Source organism: Pseudopipra pipra, chromosome 2, assembly GCF_036250125.1.
Source record: "Pseudopipra pipra isolate bDixPip1 chromosome 2, bDixPip1.hap1, whole genome shotgun sequence".
Lineage (NCBI taxonomy): Eukaryota > Metazoa > Chordata > Aves > Passeriformes > Pipridae > Pseudopipra > Pseudopipra pipra.
In genome coordinates, this window is record NC_087550.1 from 62,924,097 (window position 1) to 62,950,395 (window position 26,299).

At 40.7% G+C, this 26,299-nt stretch overlaps 2 long non-coding RNA genes across 3 annotated transcripts in view; both read right to left on the reverse strand.

Moving 5' to 3' along the window:
• LOC135410533 (uncharacterized) overlaps window positions 1–21,375 on the reverse strand; it is an 83,587-nt gene extending 62,212 nt beyond the window's left edge. Inside the window, exon 1 of one of the 2 annotated variants that reach the window (XR_010428723.1) lies at window positions 21,242–21,375. This is a non-coding gene — a long non-coding RNA (uncharacterized LOC135410533). The remainder of the gene's footprint in view (window positions 1–21,241) is intronic. The other variant, XR_010428721.1, reaches the window with a different exon arrangement.
• On the reverse strand, window positions 12,168–18,613 carry LOC135410534 (uncharacterized). The gene is made up of 3 exons (XR_010428724.1): window positions 18,529–18,613; window positions 14,664–14,831; window positions 12,168–14,380 (listed from the first exon to the last, which is right to left on the reverse strand). It is a non-coding gene; the product is annotated as an uncharacterized LOC135410534 (long non-coding RNA).
• Window positions 21,376–26,299: the final 4,924 nt, after the last annotated feature.

Consider the following 26,299-nt stretch of genomic DNA (forward strand, 5'->3'; position numbering starts at 1 on the left):
TTGTTTAGCTCAGTAACACAGATGTAATCTTATGCACTACATCCAGTTGGCAATAATTACAACTGTACTAGCCTGCTCTAAATCAAAAATACAATGGCATGAAAACCAGTAATCTATAGGTATCTTTCAGACCATAAATGTCAATGAATGTATTAAGTTTGGGTATAATGTGTGACAATTAAAAGGGAAGAAAGCATAAAAAATCTAATAAAATAAAACCTGGTAAATTAAGAAAGTCAGAGGAGGACAATAAAAGGAAAAACAGTACTTGACTGATGTAAAAGCATTTTAAAATTGAAACTGTAAAGCCAGTTAGATGAGTGAATATTCTTTTCAAGATAAGCAAGGTTACAATAAAGAAGTCAGTATAGGACCATTTGGGTAAATGGATTTACTTCATTATTAAAATGAAGTTTGGATCCCACCTGTGTGGACCTCCTTGTAGGATAAAAGCCTGAAATATAATGCATTAATGCTTATAGCATTTTATTCTGAGACTTTCAAGAAGGATCTAATGCTGAAGTGGACATGCTTCAATATAAAATAGTCACTTCATAATGCACATGATGGGATAAGGATTCTACTGAATATTTATACAGTTTTCAAAAAAGGATATGCAATAATGTCTTGGGATTAGCGTAATCTCTTACTACCTGGACAGTTTTTCAGCATGTGATATAATTACTATTAGGTTCTAGGTCATATTTTGACCAGTTAGTTTCATGATAATTTCTAGTTTTATAGGTTGTAGAAAACTATGTGCAGAAAAAACTGCACAAAAAGAAAAAATAAATTTACATTCATAGTGTACTTTGTGACCTGAGATTAACACCTTAAATCCAAAGACAGAAAATAAAAAAGAAAAGGAAAATGTGGCAAGTCAGACAATGTTGGAATATGATCTGTTAGGGTTCAGTTGAGTATTATCTTTTAAGTCACTCAGAGGTAAAGAGAGGAAATAAACTGCTCAGATAAAAACAACATGCAGATTCTGAAAAGATATCAGCTACTCCGGTGGGTGCTGAGGACATAAAGGACATAAATGAAATAAAATGAGCAAAATTTTAGGATGCTATAAATCAAACAAAAATAGCCAGAGTTTGAGAAGTAAAATTGGAAGTAGGTGTTTGGAAACAGTTCTTAATAGGAAATTATTCTTAATGGAATACTGATAAGAAAATAGACCATCCTAACAACTATTCAGCATAAATTTTCCTGTTAATTTAGTATTTGGAGAAGCAGTCCTGCAGAAATGCAGGCAGCTTTTCTGGAGGAACTAAGTGGCTATTCTGGCTTTACTGTATTGCCATCAACCAGATATGCAGCACAGTAGGGAACTATATTAGGAAAAATCACTTCTGTAGTATGAATGTACAATTCTGTACCTTTGGCTTGCTTTGACATCAGTAGGAACATATTTTTGCCAATAATAGAAACTACATTTGAAAAAGCAACAGAATATCAATGAAGAATATAAGAAAGTAGAATTATATAGATGAAGAATAACATAGAGCAAATCTGTCACATATATTACATACCTAGCTGAAAAAAGAAGTATTCTTTCTTATAATGATCTTGTAATTTGGAAATGCAAGTGAATTATATAAAATTATAATACTGGGATGCCCCTGAGTATAGTTTTAGAAAATTACATGAAACATCCAAACAAAATACTTGAAGTTATCCACTTCTCTCTGAATACATTACATATTCTAAACCTAATGTCTGAACTACCAGAACTGGTAGTTCCTGTTTTGAGGAAAAGAGTAGTTGGAAGACTTCTGCAAAAAGACATTCTGAAAAATCTTGTGGCAGATACTGCAGGGTTGGAAGACTTCTGCAAAAAGACATTCTGAAAAATCTTGTGGCAGATACTGCAGGTACAACTGTCTGCTAGAGAAGTTTTCATAGACTGCTTCTCCCTTCGCGGTGAATACACTCTGTGCCCATCACTCCTGCTTAAATAATCACTTGCTGGGGGATTGCCTCTCTATGTTTCCTGAGGAAGTGGGGGGACATAGTTTGTAAGAGCTGCTGGAAGCTAAGTTGGAATATGGGAAGGAGAAAATAACTGCATTCAGAAGTTTGGCTGAAGGGGTAGAGGCTTTTCTGGAGGTGGAGATTGGGTGTCTCTGAGCAGGAGTGCAGTGCTGCTGGGAGCCCTTCAGCCTATGTGCTCAGTCTATTGAGAGTACACCTAGGCATCATGCACATTTTGCAGATGGATAGATTAACTACATTACAAAGAACAACTACTAAATTTCAGGAATTCATTGTGAAAGTAACCTATGACTAAACTATATGAATATTAAAAAGCAAAACCAAACTGTAGAAACCACTTCTGAGAAGAACTTTCATATGTGACTATGGTATAGTTCCATGGTCTGCACAAGTGAAGTAGAGCAAAGAAGCAGAAAATCTGGGCTAAATGTCATAAACTGCTGTGCAGTTTATCACTTCCTTTTATTTCCCCCCCTTTTTTCCAAGCACATAATTTGAAGATTCCTGGGATAAACTATTTGTGATTTAAAAAAGTAAAGAAACTAGATTCTCTAAAGGCAGACATTTGGTAAAAAATGTGAAGACAGATCACCACTGCAGAATTGATCTGTTATTATCATACATCCTTTGTTTTACTTTTCTTGGTCCAGAATACTTCCTCTTTATTTAGGCAAAACTCATTGAAAACAATGTAAAGCATGACATACCTTTACCACAAACAAGTAACTGTGTAATCATCAAAGAGAGACTCCATAGCATACTTCAACTAGCAACAACCTTCTAACTCTATTTCAGCAGAAATTACCTTTTTTGAGACAATAGAGAGAGATACAGGCTTTGAGTCAAATCTCCCTTCTGTTATGCTTGATTCTCAGTGAAAAACTAGATTTATGCCTGTCTGTCCATCCATCTATCTGTCTGCTTATTTATTAAGAATAGCATAATTCTTGTTTTAGCTATTAACTGTAAAACTAAGAAGATATATACAAAATCCCTGTTTTATCCAGTTCTTTGAAGAAAATGAAAAAGTAAGAAAAAGTGACTTACTCTAAATTCAAAGAAAATTGTCATTACTCATTTCCAGAAAAGTTACTGAGATATAAAGATGTATTTTTTTCAAGAGTCTGTGGGGCCTACTGCTCTACAGTAATTGTAAAATTTCAAGTAATGTTGATGCTGCCATTTACAGATGAAGCAAAATCAAAGAACACTCATGCAAAATGGCCAGAGTAAAAGTCAGTGAATAAAATTGTCTTATTTGTGTTAAAATAAAGTCTGAAAAAAGGAAAATTATTTCAATTTTCAGGTAAAGGAGAATCCATAGAAGAACAAGAGTGAAAACATTCTTGGAAAGCAAGATTTATAAGGCATGTTTCAAAAGAGTTGTATTTGTCTAGTCAAGAGCAGACTGGGGAAAATAATATGACATCTGAAGATCAATGTGAAGAAGATGGTCACCAATGGTCTTTTGTATCCAGTTGTGGAAGAACAAGAAAAAAATTATCTTAGTTTGCAGTCAAAAATAACAGGCTACATATTTGGAAAATACAAGTACAAGGACAGTTAAAAACTCGAACCAACCTATCTGTCATTGATGCAGCATCTTCCTCACTGGCAATTTAGAATGGATTAGACAAAAAGTTTCTGTCATCAAAATGCTCTTACACCTATCTTCTTTTATAACTGTTGGCTCCACACAATAAATAATCTGGAATATTAAGAAGTAATTTGAAAAATAAGTTGGAATGTGGAGATGAAATCGGATAGTCCGAACGCATGATACATCATCATAAATGCAGGTATCATTTTTTTTTTTTCTGAAAGATGTATTCTTGAATTTTGTATGCCTTTGTATATTTTAATTTTCACTTATTTAAATTTTAAAATTCATATACATATAATTTCTATTTACAGTTCATCAATAAGGATAAAGCATGCTACCTGTTCATACAAGCAGTGCTATTGTTCTGCTTACACTGCTTGGTTCTCTGGTCAGGAAGCTGGTCAATACCCTTTTTTCTTGGCTTCTAATTCTATCTAGCACACACTCCTCAGGTATGTATACCTTTGTAGGTATTACAGGGAAATATTCTGAATTGAAAACACATATAGTTTCTTTTAAGTCAGATATAGATGACTAGGGTTTATTATTTGACAGAATATCTGAAAAAGTCTGATTCCTAAACAAAACCAGAACTTTGATGGTGAATTTTACTTTCTGTGGTTAATGGACTATTTTTACAGTGATAAATAAAGTCTGTTAGTAATAAAAATGAAACCCAGTATCTATGCTGTGATAATGGAACCCTAAAGTGAAATTAGTTAGTGATATTAGAAAATATCACTTGCATTTCTGCTCCAAACCTCAAGTTATTTTATTTTTCTGTACTAAAAAACAACATTAAAGAAAATGTATGGTTCATGTTACCAACATTCATGGCCTTGATTAAAACAGGAATAATCCATGTATATGCTTTTGTTAGAGCATAAAATATATAACATAAGAGCAAGAATATTGAAGGAATGAGGATCATTTGACTATTCAGAATACTGACAGAATTCAGTCTATTCAGAATACTGGCTAGCATGTCTGTGCTTTCTGAGAAATCTGTTAGGTGTTTAAGGACTCATGTGTTCATATCAAACAGTAATTAAAGTCTTCAAATTAAAGTGTTTATCTTCCAGTGGTTTTTCTTGTACTGGATCTGTGACAGGAAAGGCTGTGAACGTTTGCAAATGGACTTTTTATTGTACCCACACCCCTCAAATTGTGTTAGAAACATTTCAATTATTAGAAGCAGCTGTATTTAAAAATGTGAATTCTGTACAGAGAATCAAGTAGCTTTCACTCAGTTAACATCCCGCAGAGGAAGATTAAATAAGAAAAGTAGCACCCCTTCACTTTTGTAGCTTGTTGTGTCTTGTTAACTTGATAAGGAACCAAGGGGTTCCAGTATAACTTTTCTATTTAATACTACACTTGAATCATTTAGATTTACCTGGCTTTGGTTTATGGTTTGGTTTTGGTTGTTTTTTGGTTGTTTGTTTGCTTGCTTGTTTTTGTTTGGTTGGTTTTTTGGGGGGGTTTTTTGTTTGGTTGTTTTTTTAAAGTAGGAAGCATCTGCTTATGATATTTGAGAATTAACTTACAAAGAGACCACCAAAGTCTTACAGCCTTTATAATACAAGCCGATCTGGAGAAAGATTGTTGTAAACTTGAATAGAATTATTCAAGAATATGACTTACATACCACTGCATCTTTATATTAATGCAGTTTATGTAGAAGAAAAACAGTATAGGTGAGAGAAGTTTTTGGAGGAACATGTCCAGCAAATAACTTTAGAATGTTTAACTCACACTTTTTTACAAGCATAGGGAAACATAATTCCTGGATAGAAGTGAATACTGCTTTAAAAAGGCCTCTGAAAGTTATGTGACTTGACTTCTCATGACAGTCAAAGAAGTAACTTACGATCCAAGATGTTTCATGAAGAAAGAATAATGGTTCTAAATTGCAAGATGCCTTGATCAATTGAACAAATGGAGAAAAATGAAAAAAATACTAAGGCTCCTTTTACTTACAATTGAAACCTCAGGTTGTCTGGTTTTACTTGTGACAACTTGCTTCTCAACATGTATATTAACTTAATAGTTACTGTAAACAAACATTCATTTTTACAGTTGAAAATGCAAACTATATTTTAAGCTTTCCCATTTAATATTTTATTGAACAGTTTAAAAAAAATTGGCTGACTACAGAGAGTATTTACTTAACCAGAGGGGATTTATTATGATGAGAAATTTAGTTTTTCTGCATATCTTCAGAGGCCTGGCACAACTACTACAGAAATCAATCCCCAGCAAGGTGCCTGTGTCTCTTTTGGGTAGTATGAATACTCAGAAACATACAGAGTTAATAATATAGAAGGATCTAACCCCCATTTTCAAAGGTGTTAATGAAATTATAATTTAATAATTTAAAAAATATTATTTACAGATTAAATAAGGACATTCAGAAACAGTAAGAATAATTAAAGTGTGGTTAGGAATAAAAAATATATGCACTTTGATTAAGTGTGGTAAACAGCACATATAAGGAAACTGGAATGATATAATATTTATTTAACTTGGCAGGAGAATCTATGATTGGAGGTAGAATTGGGAAAACATGGTGTGCAGTTATTCTGAGTTATTCTGTTTTAGCAGATTTAATAATGTAATGTAATCCCCATATTTAACGTAACCACAATTGGACTGAACAAAGTAGTACAAACTCTACATCAGAAAGAGATAGGTTGGAAAGTGTAAACGTTAGTGTTTAGGAGTGTGGATAATTTTTGTCCAGTTTTGAGAAATAGATAAGAAAACATCATAATTATGAAAATATTTTATTTAGAAAACTAGAAATTGCATTTATTGTAGTTTTGGGCTCTCCAGACTAACAGTGTGAGGTACAGCAACAGTATAAAAAGTAGTTACTTTATTAATGCAGTTTTTGTGTTACTTTGTATAGCCCAGTTTTCCACTCAAGTTGGCCAAAGCACAGAGAGTTATTTTGATTGCCCAGTTTTTACAAAGAACATTGATAACTTATCTGGGATGCTTTTGGATGCTTCTTTGAGTGGTTGTGTAGATGGATTTCATTGCTGGTGTGCATGTGTCCCTGGAGTGCAAGGACAAATTATTTGGATAAGCAGAGTCCATTAAATGGTATCAGCAGACTACTACTTGAAGCACCTTCATGTCCACTGTCCTCAGGGCATTAAATAGCCATGTGAGTACAACCATTGATGATTGCATTATTTTCATCATACCACAGAGATGGAAATAATGCAGTACATGCACTGTGTGATTTACTTAACTTTATTTGTGATAGTATAATTAATTTCATGGAGTAAATTAAGTCCCCTTATGACCATTAGCAAAATATAGTTTGAGTTAGCATAGATATAGATATATATAGATATATATAGATATATATATATATATAGATATATATAGATATAGACTAGATATATCTCTTTGTATATGGATAAAGGAGTCATAGGTTACTGGGGTTTAAGATTTTCCTTAATGTGATTCTTTGGAGAGCAAGATATCCCATAGTAACATTTCCTCTTTCCAAGAGGAAACATACAGCGGGGGAGGGAGAGACCTCCTTCTTAAACAGTCCCTTAAACAGAAATCGGTTGGTTGCTAAATTCCATGAGTAAAGCTATAGTTATGATTTAAGACAGTCTCTCTTATTCAGTGTCCTAAAACCTGTGATTCTGATCTTCTGGGACATATCCAGTATCAGGGTCCACTTGTATTGGCAGGGAAGACTGATGGAGGCAAGAAGAATGTGATTCTCAACACAAGTTGCTGCCCAGGCATGTAGCAAGGGATGAAAGATTCATCAGCAATATGGCATGTCTTTGATTCATGTTTAGAGTCCAGGTCCTAAAAAGATCAATTTTATTACTTGCATACCCTGGCATTTCCTGCAGGGGCCTTGATAGTGACTGGCTTTGTGTTAAGTGCTTTATGTATTTATAGCCCTGATAATAGCAATTGTCTTTGTATTTCAGTACTGTGTCATACCTAGTGCTGAGTGACTTGCTGGTCTCGTGGCTTTTCTCTCTTTTATTCTATAACAAGCTATCTAGCTTATTAGAAACAATAAACACCAGAAATAGGTTCCCTTCTATGACTGATTGCAGAAGCAAATATACCATTACAAATCAGTGACAGGGCCTTCTGTCTCTACAACTTTACCGAAAGAGTGAGGGGGCTGGCAGTTCCGTGTCAACTATCGGTGCCTCAGCAATTTCATTTGGTATTTCAAATTCAGACTGGAGTAGTATCCATAATCTTCTAACCAATCACTAATCCTCAGGGATTTTGAACTGCCAGCCTGCAAGATGTCTATTTTTACATAGGGATCCATGGAGCAGAGGAAAGACCTTAGATTTCTCATAGGAACTCTAGATTATATTACAGAGTGCTCCTCTTCAGTCTTTGTTGTGAACGAGCAGGAATTTTCTGTTGACTTTGTGTTTGCGCTGCCTCCTCCCAGAAAAAGTAGCCATCATCACAGCCTGCCTCAGAAGATAAAGGATTGAGGTGTAGTACCACAACAGATCACTGATTCAGTTCACACAAGTCTAAAACTATATGATCAACAGTTCTCAGACTTACAAAAACAACATTGATTTAAAACACTTGGTTATGGTTTTGCTGTTATACATCATATTATAAAGAGCTTTTTACTTCCCAGAGGAGAGATCCTAGACAGCAACAGATCCACTAAATCAGCTTCTAGGTCATCTTTTAAGATCAGTGAAAACATCTCAGCAATTATAGTCTCTCCCAAAACATTTTGTACTTTATGTACATTGTGCACAAATTGATTAAAAGCACAGCCTTGCAATGACCTGGTACATGCTGCATCAGATGTCTGGGGTACATAAAGAAGTCCTTTCCTCATTAAACTTTGAACAAATGACACTTATTACAGTGTCACCTTCATACCTCAAAGTACTAAGGGTCTGGGTGACAGAGAGAGGGATTTGCTCCCATTCAAAATCTCAGGGATGTTCAGGAGATGCTTTCTCTCCATATAATTATTTCAGTCAGTACCCTCTGTCTTGAACAGAAAGTAAATTTGGGTTTGTTTTTCAGGGACTTCCCAAACGAGTGCCAATAGTTAGTGTGATAATTAATTATCTATCTGTCAAAAAGCCACTGAGGGGCAAGAACTTTCATGTGACATATGGCTCTGAGTTAAACCAGTCAGAACCAGGCAACATTTGGGATTAGGGCTGATAATGTTAGAGGCTCTCAAGCATTTCTAACCTTCAGCATATCTAACCATCGTAGCAGGGAGTCAACAGGACTGACCTGTCTTCCAGAGCTATGTTTTTCAAAGGGGGACTTTTAAATGTGTGCTTGTTCATAACAGATACAAATAGGTGTCTGTTCTAACTAGAGGGATGCTGAGAGCTCCTGACAAAATGTTTTGTTTACCTGTTTAATAATATGGGCTTTGTGTGCCTTTTTTTGTTTGTTTTTTTGCCTTTCTTTGTGTCTTGTGAAACTTTCAGTACATTCTCTTTACCTGCTTAGCCAGACATACTCTTCTGAAATAATAATCAGATCCTGCAGCCAAACCCAGTAGGATTATAGCTGATAGACTGGGCGTTGCTTAGGTGAAATCTGCTGACAGAAACTATTTTGCAACAGTACAGATCATTTTGTGTCAAATAGAGTCACTTTAACTAGAGTTACTCACAAACCTAAATGAAAAGACTTTCTGTTTGAGTATCTTGGCATCATCGGTATCCCTTAACCTCTTCTACTTCAGTAGCATGGGGCTGTGCAATAGCTTTGACACTAAGTGGAGTTAACATTTTCTCTCAAAGTCCATTTTTTCTGCAATAGCTGCTTATCTTCTTCTGTAGAGCGGTACAATATACCTTACCTTGCAGTAAGATTTCTAAAAGGCTGTTGTTTATATTTTTACCTAAGAACGGAGACCTCTCTTACCTATCTGTATAATTCTTTACTAATAGAAACTGGGCTTTCCTGTCTGCTTGAGAAATATTTCTGTGCCTTGTAAAACACATAGTAGGGAAAATGGGAGTATACTGCATGGGTATATATGACTCTCCTACTGAAATAATAGGAAACTCTCAAAGGCTTCTGCTGGTTTTATTATGATGTTAATTGTGTCCACTTAAGGTCTCCTGCCAAACTCAGAAAACAATGCCCTTCTCCTTTAGAGGAGGCTTGAACTACTTTATCTTCAGTTTTCTGCTTCATATTTTAGACAGAGTTTACATTGCTTCCTTGAGCTTTAGTTATTAGCAAGTAATTTGCTTTGAATGGGGCTGATTTATGTGGATTGGCAAATTTTCTTATCTTTATTTCAACTCCCTACTATTTTTTTAGATTCTGCTTGCAGAAAGACCAGCAGGGTTTTAAGAGCACAATATGCACCACTGCATCTTTTCCTCTAATGCATCTTCCCTAACAGTGGAAAAGAATGGCTCTGTCAGACTGTGCTCATCTAAGCTTCCAGTTCTCAAGATCTTGGAAGGACTTCTTTGCAATAGCAGCTTCAGCATCTGCCACAGATAGCAGGCAAACTGGTGGTTTATTGGCAGACCTAAGAAGAAATAGATTTCCAGACCAGGGGCGATGGAGTCTTCTTCAGACTGTAATTACAGCACCCCTCTAACAAATACCAAAATTTGCTTCTTCAAAATAGCAATAAATGTTTTAAAACCACAGACAAAAAGTATGGACAGGAACCAACTTTTCACCTTCTCTATCAATAAATAAATGAGGGTGCATCAGAGGACGCTAGCAGTAGGCATGTTCAAAGCAAATAATACAATAAATTATATTAACTTACATGTTCATGGGTAATATACTCACAACATTATGTAACTAAAGACAGTATGGATTACAGAAGTTCTCATTGATCTAAGGAGATACTGCACAAGACCCTGGCAGAGAGATCTAGTAAAGGTCACTAACTAGACAAACCACATCAGGTTCAGGAAACCCTCCAAGCTAAAACAAAGTTGGATGCTGGAACCTATGAGCATTATCAAATGTTCTTGTCCTGGGCCTGCTGTTCACTGAGAGAATATTTGGATAAGAATTGGCTTATGACAGCTGTTGTAGATAGGTAAATGGGCCAAGTGTATGCCTGGCCTGAACCAGTCTGACCTCTCTAGTATTCTTAAGGTAAAGTTTATTTATGCATCTTGACCTACTCACAGTCTTTGCAAAAATGAAACGAAATACTTTTAGGACCTTGCCCTCTTTAAAATTCAATCAACTATAGTCAATCTCAGTCATTCTCATTCCTTTTACTGCACACTCAGCTTTGCTAACTTCATAGTCTGTAGTATTTCAAAGATTTTATAATGTTAATGAAATGCCTCTACTTCTCCTCTTTTTCCTCACTTAATTTTGCCTTCACCTAAACCAAAATTTCTTCATTTTCATCTCTCTAGAAACTTGTTGCTACCATTGTAATTCTGAGTAGTGACTTGTTCCTTATGCTGGCCATCAGATTTTCTTTATTACAAAGGAAATCTTTGAGCCTGCCAAAGAGAACAGCAAGAAAATTAATAGAAAATCTGTGGGATAGTGTTGTTTCCATCACAGTAATTTGGGAAGAGGAATTTCATTCTGATCCTTGTAAAGTGAATAAATCAAATCCACAGATCTATTCCAAAATACAGCAAGCCAGGATCAAAGCCTTTGGACATTCTCAGAAATAACTTTCCTTCTCTTCCTTTAAACTTAGGAAGTTGTCCTGACAGCTTATCCTCCTAAGTCACTTAGTAAGGACAAGGAAATTTAATGGGAACTCTCTATTTTTAGCAGAGATTAAGGTGGTCAATGCTTATGTTCAGCTCCCTGGTTAACCAGAAGTCCTTCCAATTTTCAGTAGATAGGCATAGGTGCAGCTAGAGCTTGGAGAGGGGAAGAATGGATGGAGGAACAGGGCAGGATCTAGAACTCACCATAGTATCCTTTTAACCTGTGCCTCCTGCTTCTGGTAAATCTGCACCTGAACAGCCAGTGCACTAAAAAAAACCAAAACCCTATCCTGTTTGTTTTCTTATTTCTACCACCTCAGGTGTTGAGGAAATGAAGGCAAACCTCTGTGCCAGGGCTCTGTCTCTTTAACTTTGTATGTACACCGACAGGCACAGTAGGAACCCATTCTGGTTTGAACATACTGTAGTGCAAATGGCTGACAAAAAAAGAAAGGAAGGAATTCACATTTTCTGTTCCTTTTGTGGCCTCCTAGAATGATTAATATGTCTTTAATGAATTCTATAGGTATGCTTTATTTAAATTAAATGTTGTTTTTTTAACAAGACTGCTTAATTATGAAAGTAGGTAGCCAGTATTAAAGTTAAATTTACTATAGTATTTTAAAATAACACAATAAAAATACTTTGCACGTTTTTTTACGCCAAAGTTTTAGATAAAGTCAAACCGCTGAAGGGGTGGAAGTCACTGGCAGAGCAGTTGGAACTATAACCTGCAGAATGTGGAACCTGCTTCTGATAGCTTTTCCTTTTCTCTTTTAATGTACTCATCCAGTTTATGTTAAAGACTAGTATGTTCAAAGTTGAAAAATCCATTGGGAGATGAAAAAGCAGGTAATGTCATTTGTTCTCTTCAGGTCCATGAATGAAATCTGTAAGAGGATGAGATGTACTAGTTCCAAAGTCTTGAAGGTTGTGCTAGCCAGAAACAATCATTTAAGTTCACCAACTAGCAGTGATCAGTTCTTGCTGAATGAATCTGTTTTCAATGCAGCATGTTCTGATAACTTTTTTTTTTCTTAAATGTTATGTACATTAATGGTTATTTAATTTAACTGATAAAAAATGAAGGGCTCTTTATTACATTTGGATTGAATTCCATTTTCCATTTACACACACACTTTTATAAATTATAATTGGAAGACCAAGTCATGGTAAAGAGAAGCCATTAATTTTATATTATAAAATGTAAAGATTAAGAATCACAAGTTCATTATATAGATGGTTAAATAAAAATTGTACAGGCATGAAATCACAATATGGATAGCAAAAAGAATCATATTTTGTAAAGGGGATATATTTAGTTGAATAAGGGCCTTTAAAATTAAAAAAAAAAAAAAGGAAATGTAAAACCAGACCAAAATAGGCTTACTAAGACAAAGCTCTTATCCTTTCTGTTTTAAAACGTAGCTAGAATTGATAATTGAACTCAGGGACACAAACCAATTCATCCAGTCTGCTTATAACATGCTCTTGTAGTTCTGGGTCCTAAACAAACACAATATGGGCCTTGCAAGTGCTTTAGAAAGTCCTGGTTAATAATCAGTTGTCCAGGAGTCCCCTCTGACCCGCACAGGCCCTCCTTCGTTTTAGAACAAAACCCCAGCAGCTGTTGCTTATATGAGCCATCGTGGTGCAGAAAGTGCAACCCTTTGCTGCTGCTACCGCAGCCTCCCTCGGTTTCCTCGCTGTGTGTAGGGAGAGAAACCTGCATCTGCAAATTACATTCAGAGCAAATCAAACAAAGCTGGGCAGCTGAGTTACTGAGACCTGCCTCAGAATAAGGTAGAAGGAGATGACCTAGGGTTAGATGACCCTGACTATCAACTGTGTTGCCTTGACAAATAGTAATTGCTTGACGATTGCTCTAGGGTTGGAAAACATATATTATCATGTTCATGCTGTATCCACTGATAGAGATTGTTTTCATTACACATACTGGATATTTCTAACTCCACTGAACCTACTAATATATGAAAACAGATAAGTTCAAACTAGAGGTCTCGAACTCAAAAGTCTGAAACTTGAAAGTCTCTCCTTTGTTCGAGTTATTCCTTTTGGCTGGCGGATGTCTGACTTTGACTCAAGAATCGGTCTATGTCCAGCATCTACAGTGGTCTTTGGAATGCTTTTTTCTTTTTTTTTTTTTTTTTTTTGAATGCTGTCTTTGTTGGAGCTGGAGAAGTTTCAGTGAAAGAATATCTCGGTTTTGTGCTTTGTGAATGCTATTGTAATAATTATTTCCTTGTATAGGTTTCAGCATTAAGGCTGTTGAACACATTAAAGAGCAGTCCACACTCACAGCTCAGTATTTAAGGCATATGCAGAAGTTCAGCAATAATTACATATTTTATACACTGTAAGAACTTAAATTTTTTGGTCTGTACTGTAACAGAACTTCCTTTTGAACTACTGCCTACAGTTACTGTTTTCTCCCCTTTCAGCAAAAGTTTTAGTGATAATATGAACATGAGCCTCTTTCAGTTGAAAACAATTTTATTTTATTTGAAATAAAGTATTCCTTTTTCTGAAAAGTTGCTGGGACTCTCCCTGTAATAATATCTTCTGATGCTTTTCCTTATTCCTTAACACATCTGCTTAAGTATCAAGAAACTTCTCAGTTCAGGAAAGGCTGTAGAGAAATACACAAGATTATAGGAAATTTTGGGGAGTATAAATCGCTAAAATAAAAGAAAGGAAGGGTAGGCAGTATGGGATGTATAGCACTCGTGGTTAGAGAGGTATATGCTCGCTGTATTAAAGGAAAGGTGGCAGGAGTCTGTCAGAGGTCAACACATAGTCACTCATGACCTCAGGGGCATAGACACGTAGAATCCTTGTGACATGATTTGCAAGAGAATGTGTGGGCTTTGATTCATTCATTTACACACCATCAGAAAGTAGATAGGAGACTGCTTTCTTATTTGATGAAGACTTCAGTCATCCAACTCAGTATCTTCCATTAAACTTCTTATCTTTCCCTCCATTTTCATGTGCCTCTTGCGTGTTTCCAGCAGGCTCTCCCTTTAGAAGGATGACTCTTATGCATGAGAAAAGGAGAATTTTGCTACTATCTGTAAATTTTTTGTCATATGACACAACCTGTCATGATTTTAATTCTTACTTTCAAATGAAGTATCTGCCAGTCTATATGTTGAAACTGTGTATTATTAACAACTAAAATTGTAATACCTAGGTGTAACATACAGCTTTTTATCTATAGACTTCAAGCTTCTTTTAAGCCTGGAATGAGATTTTACTCCTTGTAAAACTCTCAGAGCTCAAGTAGAAGTGGCTGAGGCAAGATTAAACAGGATTTATACCTTCTCGCTGTTGGGCCTCTTGACAGCTCTTCTAGCCTCCAAGTGCCACTGACTCAGCCCAGCATTCATGCAGTGCTTTGTACTGACCCTTCCACTGCATCCAAAACTTCCCCTATTCCAACAGGAGGAGGCTCATGACTTCCTTCCATAGTTCCTCCAGGAGGATCCCTGGTGAGATATGAGGCTTTTAGTGCCCTTTCCCAGTTCAGGTCTTCATATCTAATGTGAAGAGTGTGGAAGACTGGTGAGGATTTCAGTCACTGTAATTTTGGGTTTCTTTTTTATGTGGGGATATGATACAACATGAGAACTCCTTTAAGAGAGATCTTCATAGCTGGATTAGCCTTTTGACATTCAGTAGTCACAGCTAACTAGGTGCCTTGCCTCGGGAACTGTTTCAGATTTTTCACTTATTTCAGATCTTACCTATTTTAGGCTTTTTATAACCCTAGGATGTTTGGCATTGGTGCATCCTATAAGCATTATTTTGTCTCTTAGATTCAGTGAGAGGTAGAACAGTTTTAATTGTCCCTATCTTAGAATCAAAAAGCCAGTGGTGAAATTCTGAGTTGAGGACAGGATTATGGCCCTTGTTTAAACTCCCATTCCAAACCTTGGCCAAAACACCATCCATCTTCCACTCTGATGTAGATTTAACATCAGCAGTATGATTTAACTTGAAGTGCCTGTAAGACCAATAAGTAGCAATCTGCGCTCAGATGGTAGGATAAAAGTGATTATATTCTTAGTGTGTTAATCAGTTCAGTTTATTTGGCGTGTTCAGGAAATTATCCTAAGTTGCTTAATTTCTTTTTTAATTTATTTACAGGTCTACTTTACCTGTAGTGCTGACCTATTGTGATAGTTGTTTTTATGACTTGCATCAAGTGTGAAGCATTCAAAGCCATGTGTCAAAGGTAAGTTATTTCAATAATATTGTTATTCATATATGTCCCTAAAAATATTGTGTGTTTTTTTGGGAGAAGTTTTTGTCGCTCAGTTGAAGGCTCAGCTTTGTTGATAAGTCACGGTCCTAACCAAAGGATGTTATGAAGCAGTATGAACTCCTGCGGGGAGCTCTGAAAGAGATTTTCTCCCAGTGCTTGCCAATATACTGAGGAAGTGTGTGTACTGCATCAGCTTTTAAAATAGTGCAACCTGATCCTTTCTTTACAGCTCAAGGGGTGGGGGTGGAGAGCAGAGGTGAAAGAATAGTAGTCCAGATCCTTCTTCCCATTTTGGGTCTGGTTTTCTCTATTGAGTGAAGAGAGCATTGATTGTGCATGACCATAATGAGAAGGTACCCTCTGCTCTCACCCTTCACATTTCTTATGACATAGGCCAGGTTTAATCTAGTCTGTGTTAGGAGAAACTAAATACACTTTACATTGTCATAATGAGCTTCCCCCTCATTTTCATTTTCCCTCACTGGTATGTAAATCATTGCTTGTAAGGGATTGAAATTTGTAGGAGTTATGAAACCAAAGTGATTGCACTAATGTAGTTAGTTAGTCTGCAGTGTTTGTCACTCTGCTTAGTGTTGTAAAGCTAAGATGAAATGCACTTCAAATCAAAAGAGACTATCTAATATTTCTCCATCCAACTAATAAAAGTAAAATTGACAAATTAAAGAAATTACTAAACAAATCTTTTAAAACGAGGATGGACAATGTGCAAGTCAGGAAATTGTTTTGTTGAGAGTTTCACTCGTGGATAGGTTTTTAAAAGTTATCCAGATATAGGAGCTTATAGATTTAACTTGGAAAGACTACCAAAATTAATATTTAGTCAGTAGTTGTGACAGCCAATCAGTACACTGTCATACAGTGGAATCTTTGTGAAATTTACTGTTTTATAAGAAAAGATTTTCATGCAAATACCACATTCAGCCCAAAATGAGGATACTAAGAGTCCTGAAAAAGTACAGTGGTCTTGATATTCTGTTTTGATAGCTAGTGTTGCCTAGTTCTCAGCACATTTATTTTTTACTTCTTCATGCAGTCTAAAGGCATATTTCTCATCCGATGAACTACTACTGATTTCCTAATTTCCATTCCTCTTTTACAAAATATTTGTTTGTACCTGTAATCCATGCTGAGAGCACTTTTTTAATCTGTGCCAGGTGTATATTGTGTACACATTATGTACACATTTTGAAGTAATGCCCTGATTAGCTGATATCATCTATACTTACTCAGAATGTTAGCTGTACGTGTATAAAATATGAATGAAAACTACTACAGTGCTTAAAAATATTCATAAATATATATTGCTTTTTATGAAGCCAAATTTGAAACTGTTCTGTCACAGATCTATCAATATAGCTAGAGGATAAGACCCGGAATCCAGAAGTAGGTTTAAGAGAAGAAACTGAGGAAAGTAATACTGCTCATTTCCAAATACTAGAAATGAAACCTGCATAAAGGTTTATCCAAGAATGCTATCAGTCTTCAGTTAGAAGGATCATGCCATCACTGGCTAACTGCTGAAGGAAGAGAGAGTTTTCTTTTCTTAACCACTTTCCACAAAACACCAGTTACTATAAAAGGATAGCTGGAGCTGTGCTGCTTTCTTCCTGTGCCTCAGGCTCCATTTTTTTAAACTTTTTTTTCTCCCCCCGGTATCTTATTCATTGTAAATAACTACTGCACTTTCCTGCTGTTAATAGTATTGTCATATGGCTGCAACAACATCAAATGGACACTTTGGATAACATAAGAGCTGGGTAGAAGCTTCTAAAAAGCAGTAACTGGACTTGCAGTTCTTGTTAGTTATGCATGGCTGCTGCTTGTTAAAGTGCTACTGTGCAGAAGCTGAAACACTGGAACTGCCTGCTTGCAGAACCAGGAAAACTATGCTGTCTGAATCAGTCAAACTTCCAAATGCAAGTTAGTAACACCCTTTACAAATGAAAAGATATAAATATGTTTAGAGTTTTAAAGGAAAGGTTTAGAAATCCATAGCATTTTCTCTGGTCACCAGAGAAAACTGCTTGTTATCATCGGGAATTATGGGACTGCATTTTTTTAAAAGAACTGGTGGGTGAAGTACAGACTTAGATGGCAAAAAAAGTTAAAAAGTATCAGGCACCAAATGGTACAGTCAGAGTGGTCACAGATACAACACTACAGCAGGAGTTGACTGATAATCTTTTTCAAGTGTGAAAAAGGAAAGGAATGGTCATTCAGATAATCATGTGCTAAGTTACTCATTTATGTACTTCAAGTATCAAAAGAAAAGCATACTTAGATAAATTAATCGTAAGCAAATCTTATTTTTATAAACAAAAAAATTATCTTGATCTTGCAGACCTATAAAGCCTTCATACTCTGACAAAAAATTAAATAAAACTACGTAATGTATATATTAAAATACAAGTTTCAACTTCCCAGTGAGTTAATACAAATTCACTTTTCTTTGAACTCTAGTAACCCAACTCTAATCTCCAATGCTTTTTGATAGTTAAACCAGAAAGAGCCATCAATATGAGAAGGTGTGTATGTGTGTGTGCATAGATTTATACACACACACACACACACATATATATACCTTGTTCCCTTAATGGGTTAATTTAGGATATACATATGTAATACAGAGAAAGTATGCTGATATTTTAATTGCTGAACACCAATACTTTTACATGTGGAATATTGAATTGACATTTGTTTATCATCTTTGGGAATGTGACAGATCTATGGAACAACTAATACCAATTCAAGGCCAGAATTTGAGGGCAAAGTGGGTTTGAGGCACATAGAAACTTAGCTCATGGTGATGAGAGTTGGCTCCAGTTTCTATGCCTCAGTCAATTAAGCCACATCCCTGCCCAAGCTGCTTTGTCAATCCACCTAATACATCTACCCACCTTTTGTTTTCAGAAAACAGGCAGCATTTGGGCTTGCCTTCTACTGTTGCCACTTTGATTTCTCTCTGTGACAAGCTCCAGAGCCACGAAGGCAGCCTGGCAGCCAACACTCAAGCTCCAAGTACAGCAGAAGTAGGGAGCCTGCAGGAGCCAGTCACAGCTCTCGGGCACTGGCCAACCCATTGCCTGTAGAAGTTAGCATGCTTAAGTTGACATTGATCCCTCAAGGGACTAGCTACCAGCTAAACAAAACTGGAGCACAGGGCTAGCCAAGCATAGATTCTCTGTGACCTTGTGTCAGGTCCTGTCATCCTGTTGTAAAAGCCAGCTATGTTACCTCCTTGCCCTTTGAGACTCCCAGGGAATCCCCAAGTAAAATGGGGGGGAGGGGAGTTATCTACATCTACATGTCTCTGGCCCAATCTTTAAAAAAAAAAAAACAAAGATGATGGAATGCTTTAAAAAGGCATATTAATTTGTTTTATGAAGGCTTTCTACAATAAAGCAAGAATAATTTGGTCCATTAATTATAGATAATGGAAAATGTGGAAGTATCTATGTGGTTAAAGAAGTGAGCATACTGTCATTGATGCTATTATGACTGTCGTATACAGCTGGGAAAGGTAGACATTCAAATATTACTGGTAGATAAGAATATTTAGAAGCCAGGAGTTCTATAAAGGCTATTAAATATGCTGAGGGTAGAAATCCTCATTTGCTTGTGCAGAGGAAATAGAGCAAAGATACACCACAGCAGAGAAAGCTAGCAGGACAAAGGAGATACTATTGACTCATTCCAGACTGCCGACTTAGCAGCTCAACTTTGTTTCCTTTTAACTTTTGTAACAGTAGGAGCTCAAAGCTTCTCAGTGTATTTTCTGCACAAATAGAAACACCCAGACTTCAAAAAGTAATACACTTTGAAGAAACCCAAACCATTAACACATTAAAAACTGTGTGTACTATTAAACAGGGCTTCATGGTTACTTGAATTTTGCAACAAGTAAATGCTGATGTTTTAGCAATAACTTTTACACTGCTGCATTCTGGCAGACAATTCTTGAGAAATATCAATGTGTGAAGCACTTTTTGTTGTTTTTAGTGTGATACAGTTTTATTGACTTTGCAGTGGGTAAGTACTGCTTCAATATTTTCACAGACTGAGTAAACACTACAGACACTTTTTCCCAACACAGTAGCATATTGCAACAAGTTTCTAACCCTATAACATTACACTTGTAACGCTGGGGAAAGCATACCACGTGTGGAATTTAGGTTTTGTCCTCGGTACTTAAATCTATATCCCTTTAAAAAAAAACTTATTGTCCAGTCTGGACAATGGAGTGTCCAGGGCCATCAATATGACAGCTTCTACGCCGACGGTTTCCCTGTGCCAAAGTCACTTAAGGAGCATGTTTCCCGGCGAGAGACCGGCCCCCGCGTCCCGGCTCGCTCTCGGAGGGGTGTCCCGGACTCGAATCAGCGGTGTAACTTCACAGACACCCCACGCTTACAAATACACCTCGTCTCTCCCACGAGAAATCCCTTCTCGGGCGTACAGTAAGCGCTTAAAACGTCAGAAAACGTCATAAACGCAAACTAATCGGCATCGTGTCAACCACACCGGTGCTGGGGCGTGTGAGTTGGATTTAACTTTTGAAGTGTTTAGTCTTGGGCTCGGCGGGGCTCTGCACGCCCCCCGTCTCCATGGGGCCGCGCACGGCCGCGGTGCCCGCGGGGCGCGGAGCGGGGGCAGGAGCGGGCGGGGCGCCCGTGTTCTGCCGCGGCGTCGGGGGGCCGCGCCCCCCCCCCGTTGGCGCGACGGGCTGTCACTCAGGCGACGTCACAATACGGCTGTGTGAGCGCTGTAAACACTCGGGCGGGCGTGTGTGTGTGTGAATGACGCGGGGGAGCGCCTCCCCACCCCCCGATCTCCCCCACCCCAGTGTGGCACCGAGCCGGCGCGGGGGGGGCTGTGTGTGTGAGGCGCGCCCCCGGTTGTTTCCCTGCGCGCATGGTAGCGGCACGAAAGGTAGCATCACTGGAGCAGGGGATGATGTAATTCTCCCTCCGGCCAGTGACTGCCTGCGCTTGCACCGATCCGACTTGCAAACCGGAGGGGGGGGGGTGTTTTACGCGTGATCGTATCAACATCTCCTGACCGCGCACCCCCACCCCCCCTTTAAACCCCGCTCCGCTCATCCCTCCCCTCCCCGGGGCACGGAGGAGGGATGGGGTTGTGGGGGAGGAGGGGAGCCCCGCGCCGTGTGTGAAGGGTAAACACGCCAGTGAGAGCCGCGCCGAGCGGTAAACAAGTCTAAGGTGCCCTCCCGCCGCACGGCAACTTGCAGCGGGCGGGGTGTCCCCCCCCGCACACACACACGCACGCACACACACTTCCTCTTAACAAAAGCCCGTTTAATATCAGCGTCAGCTTTTGTTCGGCGGGTAGCGGCAGCCGTCCCCTCTCCCGATCACCTTATTTCACCAGTCGCCCTCCCCGGTCAAATCCGCGGGGCCCCCACGCCCCGTCCCCCCTGAGCGCATCCCCACTCGCTCCGTGGCGCTGTCCCCTCACCGCACTAAGCGCCCCCGAACCTCCCCCCCTTTCCGGAGCTCCTGGTCCCTGCTGCCCGCTCTCTGGAGCAGCAGGCAGGTAGGCAAGCAGGCAGCCCCCCAACCCCCGAAAAGGCAGTAGCTAAATGGCACTTACTGTCGGAAGAGAGGGTGAGGGGGGAAGCTCTTCTCTCAGTGCAAAAGCAAAACAGCCGCTCGCAGGACGTTGTCAGTATAGGAGATAGAGAGGGGAAAAAAAAATCTTCCAGTAGCGGGAGGGGTTGGGGGGGGAGGGGGAGGAAGGAGGAGGAGGATTCGCCTTTTAACCGGAGAAAAATAAAATCAAAAAATAACCGTGTGTGTCCCCCCCCCGGTTGCCTTTTTTGTGCAGTTTCAGCAAAGCTGCGAGGAAGTTGGTCCTTTTGTTCCACTATTTATAGATTGCGTCAACATTGCGAAAAGGAGAAGGCGGAGCGGTGGCACTTACTCCTCGCCGAGGGGTGGTGGGGGGAAGATATCGGGGTGGAGGGGCGGAGCGGGGCAGCGAGGGGACATACAAGCCCAGCGAGTACAAGCTACTTCAGGGCTCTCCCCCACCCGCCGCCGCTGCCGCCGCCGCGACCACGGGGGGGAACCGGGCGGTGCAGCGGCGGCGGCGGCGGGAGAACCGCGCCGCTTCCCCGCCCGGCTGCCGCCGCACAGCACCGCCCCGCGGGCGGCGAGGCGAGGCGCGCCGAGCCGCTCGGCGCGGCCACGGCGAGGGCCCCTCACTTGATTCGGTGCTCGCCGGCTCGCCGGTACCCTCCGCCTCCATCTCCGGTAGAACCTGTTGCGAACCCCCTCGGCTGGGAGCTCCGAGGGCAGGTGCACGCACGGTCCGGCTCCGTTTTCTTTACGAGCTGACCCCGAAGGGTTAATCTGGGGAGCCGAGAGGAAAACATTTTAGAACCTGGGGGTCGTGAAACGTAAAAGTCTCTTCTCCGCCACCGGAGAAGGAGTGGGAGCGGGAGGAAGGGAACCATCGCTTTGCTGGCCGAAGGCCAATGTTTCTAAACTGAATGTAAACAAAGAAAACTGCAAACACCAGAGGAGGGCCTTCCACTGCCGCCAAGGCTGGGGGAACGTGTTCCCAAAGGGGTGCCGAGCTTTGCCGACCCCTCGTTTCCCTCCTGATCCTTAGCGCTCACGGTCACCTCGGCTACCGCCCTCGGGTGCTGCGGTACGGGGGAACTTTCCGACGGCGCAGGGTAGCAAATTTCGGGGAAAAAAAAGTCTTCTTTTTTTTTTCTTTCAACTCGGTTTTTTGGTAGGTTTGGGGGTTTTTTAATTTTTTTAATTTTTTTTAATTTTTTTTTAATTTTTTTTTTTGAAGAGGGAGGGCTCGTCCCTTCCGCCCCAGGAGGCAGAGCCGCCGTGCCCCGGGCGGGCGGAGGCCGGGACCGGGCTTGCCCGAGCCTGTCAAGCGCTCCCGGCTCCGGCCTCGGGGCTCCGTGGGTCTGCTGGTGCTGCTACTTGTAACATGCTCGGGGAAACATCTACGGGATTCCTGCTCGGTTGGCAAGTCCTTCCACGTTTAGAGGAGGAAATCTGGGTGTCACCGCGGGGTTAGAGAGGAGCTGGAGGGAAGGAGGAAGGCTGGAGGCATGCGTGACCGTGACACTGGTTGTGTGATCGCCCTTAAAAACACCCGTGATGCACTCGTAGGCGACGCGTGCGCCCAGGAGAAATACAGCCGTCGGACCGGGCGAGGTTTGGATTTTTTTCCCCTGCTCCTTGTTTTCGTGAGTTCTATGGGCGGATAAGTTCCCCCCTTAGCTATGCTTCGGGACAACGGATGCTTTCGCGATGATGATTTTCTGGGGGAGAGTGCGAGTCCCTCGGAAATCTCCCCTTCCCGCCCCGCCCCAGCCCACGCACGGCCCCTGCTTGCTGGGGAGCTCCCTAAGGAGCGGGGAGAGCAGGTAATGCCTGAGGAAAGCTCCGAGTGAATAAAATACATTCCTTTAGTGTGGTTCCTCTCTTGAAGTGTCCCTTGATGCCGGGTTTTCCTCTCCTCTACGACTTCGTCGCCAGATCTCCGTCCCACTTCGCTGCTCTTGCGACTGAACACGACGCTTGCTCATCTTCTGTGGGCTCTCCGTGGGGACTGAGGCTATTCTTTCGCCGCTCTGGTGGCTGGGAAAAAAAAACAAACAGAGAGAGAAAAAGAAATAATAAAAAAAAATAACGAAAATTACCTATTTCGAAGACTTACAGTGTTGAGTGTCACTCAAAAGACGGATCCGTCTTTTGCATACAAAACTCATGGCAAAATTGAGCTCTTTTAATAGCCTTTTAACTGGTGGTGTAAAAATTGATTGGTGGTGGAAAGTAGTAAATAGTGGTAATAAAAGAATAGATTCAAACTGTGAACCGTGAATAAGCCTTCCTGGAAAGAACTGAACTAAGTAGAGAGTAGGTAGGCAATTAGCTTGCTTCTGTTCTGAAAATTTAGAAGAAAATGGAAGTGCGAAGCGTTGGCACTTTTTTTTTTTTAACACTCCGAGACAAAAGAGTAAAAAGAATTAAAAATAGGGTTATGGTGGAAATAGGCGAGATATGATAAAAGCGAGATGTGAAAGGCGTGAGTGCCGAAACGGTTATGCCCGCCCCGGGCGCTGCCCCGCCGCAGCCCGGCGGCTCGGAGCCGGCGGCTGAGCTTCAGCAAAAGTCACGGCGTTCAGAAATGTTGCAACAGCACTTTGAAAGTCTCTGAAGAAAAGCTGAATTGTTGGAACTTAGGTAACTTAAGGAAACTCGTTATGACCTACATTGCTGTTCTGAGTCAGCAGCTGCAGCCCCAGCCCCGGCGGGTCCCACTGCCGCCGCCGCGCACCCCGCGGGCGGAGCCGCCCCCCCCCCCGCCGCCGCCCGGGCTCGCTGCTTCCCCGGTTTACAAACAAAGTCGCCTGGATCGAGATGGTTTCACTTCTGCCGTCAGGAATGCCTCCGCTGCCTTTTTTATTTTTTTTCCCCTACCAGGTTTGCGGACAGAGCAGACTGCTTGCCTCAGTGCTGGTTTAAGTGGAAGACAAGGTCTTTTCCCCAAGTTTTTAAGAGCTATACTTTATTTTCTGAAGGGATACCGATTGTTTCCTGCGCTGGACAATAGATGCCTTATAGGGGAAAGTTATTACATGTTGCACACTGCATTGCTCTTACGATAGAGAAGGAAACTCTGAAGTTCCAATTAAAAGCTTACTAAAGAACTTTCCATATTTCTTCTGTAATGTAATATAAAAGTAGCAGCGATTAAGCTCCAGATGTTCACATTGTCAAGCCTCATACTTTAAGCCAGTTTGCAGAGAGCTTGGACAGTTACACTGACCGTTTATTAAACGCACAATCAGCGTCAGGGGAAGAATTCAGAATATTTTAACATCTTGATTAAAATAATCTGTGCGCCAAGGTACCGCATTACCCTGGCCAGGCGAGGGACTGGGAAAATCATCCAGTCAGCTTTCTTTGATATTCAGAAAGACGAAAGAGTCGAGATGAAATGACCTCAGAAAACTCCGCCTTTGGAAAGCAGTGCTGGCCGCCTCTCCCTTGCCCCCTGCCTCTCCCCCTCAGTTCTCACTTCTTGTTTATCGTCACTCCGTTGCCATCAGCAGGAGAACTGAAACGACAAAACTTAGGTCCAAACGCCTGGATTTTCCGGTCAGGCGTTTACCGTGTTAGCACACCTCTCCGAGCGCTGCTCCTGGTATCATTATCATTATGACTGGTGTATTTATAGAAACTTTTTGGGGGATTTTATGTGCCAAGTACGGCAACTCACTGCATTTAATAATGAGACAGAAAAATCCAATTTCCTTTCCTTTATTTTTTTTTTAAAGAAAATTTCACAGTAGTGGTGGGGTGTTGATTCGACGATCTTAACCGACAACTTTTAGCAGCTGTGAGTTTCCTGCAACAGTGATAGTTCGGTCTCCCTTCTTAAGAAACCAGCAAGATTTGGAGACAGCGATTGAAAACATCTCCCCGTGACCCTAAGCAGGGAGGGGGGGCAGGAAAACGCTGCCTCAGATTTTGGGTGTCGGGGAAGAGTTGTTTCTCGATGGGTGGTGGCATTTCCCCAAGTCCCGTTTCCCACCAGATGGGTTTGCTGATGGACACGGGGGTGCGTCCCTGCTCCTCACCGTGGGGATGAGCCACGGACGCGCAGCCACCTCCGACTCTGCGCTCGACGGGTGCTGCCAACCACCACCAAATAAAGTCAACGCCTTTGCCTGCCTGATTTTTTATTTTTCAAAGAACCCGTAAAGTTCCCCCTGATGTCACGGAAAGAGAGAGGTGGTAACCTCCGCTTCAGAGCTCTCCTTGCTCACAAGCCCCAAATGTCAAGGGCAGGGGAGAGAAGACATTTGTGCTTAAAGGAAAAAGTAAGAGGAAAAAGTAAAAAAAACCCCGAAAACAACCAGAACCCAACAGAAAACAAACTTAACAATAAAACCCCCCAGATATAGCTGGGGAGGAGAAGGATGTGAGGAAACAGGGGGTGAGAAGCGTTTTAGCTTTGCCAGGGTTGACACGGTGCGTCTGCACTTCCAGCGAAGCGAGAGCGACTCCGGCATCCCGCTCTCCTCCTCGGCTGTTTTCTTGGGAGTTCTGCGGGAGCCCCGCTATTTCTCCAGGGCTGCACTGCCCGGGCTCTGCGAGGCAGCCTCAGGACCCGCTGACCTCCCCTTGCCCCTCTCTCAAACGCCTCCAGAGGGCTTGGGCAGCCCCGGAGCGGTACGAGGACGGGCGGCGGAGCCCTCTCCGCTCCCCCAAATCGCTCTCCGTGCGGTGAAACCCACAGAATGGCTCTAAAAGCGAGATTTTGGGAAACCTGTGGAGAGAATGGACGTGATCTGCGTGTCAAAGCGAAGGATCAGCAGCCGCGGTTGACACCGATCACTTCTACTGAGATTTTTGGGGTGCCTTTTTTTTTTTCCGGTCTGGAAATTTTTTTTGGGTGTGTCTAGAGCCGCGTAATTTCGTAATTATTTTTTCAGACACCGTTGTCTATATCCAGCGTGTGTGACCAGGTTGTTAAACACTGGGTGATTTTTGCTCATAGCAACTGGATCTCTGCAAGGTTTAATTTGACCCCGTCTGCCTCATCACGTTTCTTTTACCGAACAAAGTAGCTTTCTGGCGAGCCTGCGATCAGCTCGGTACTGCTCTCTAT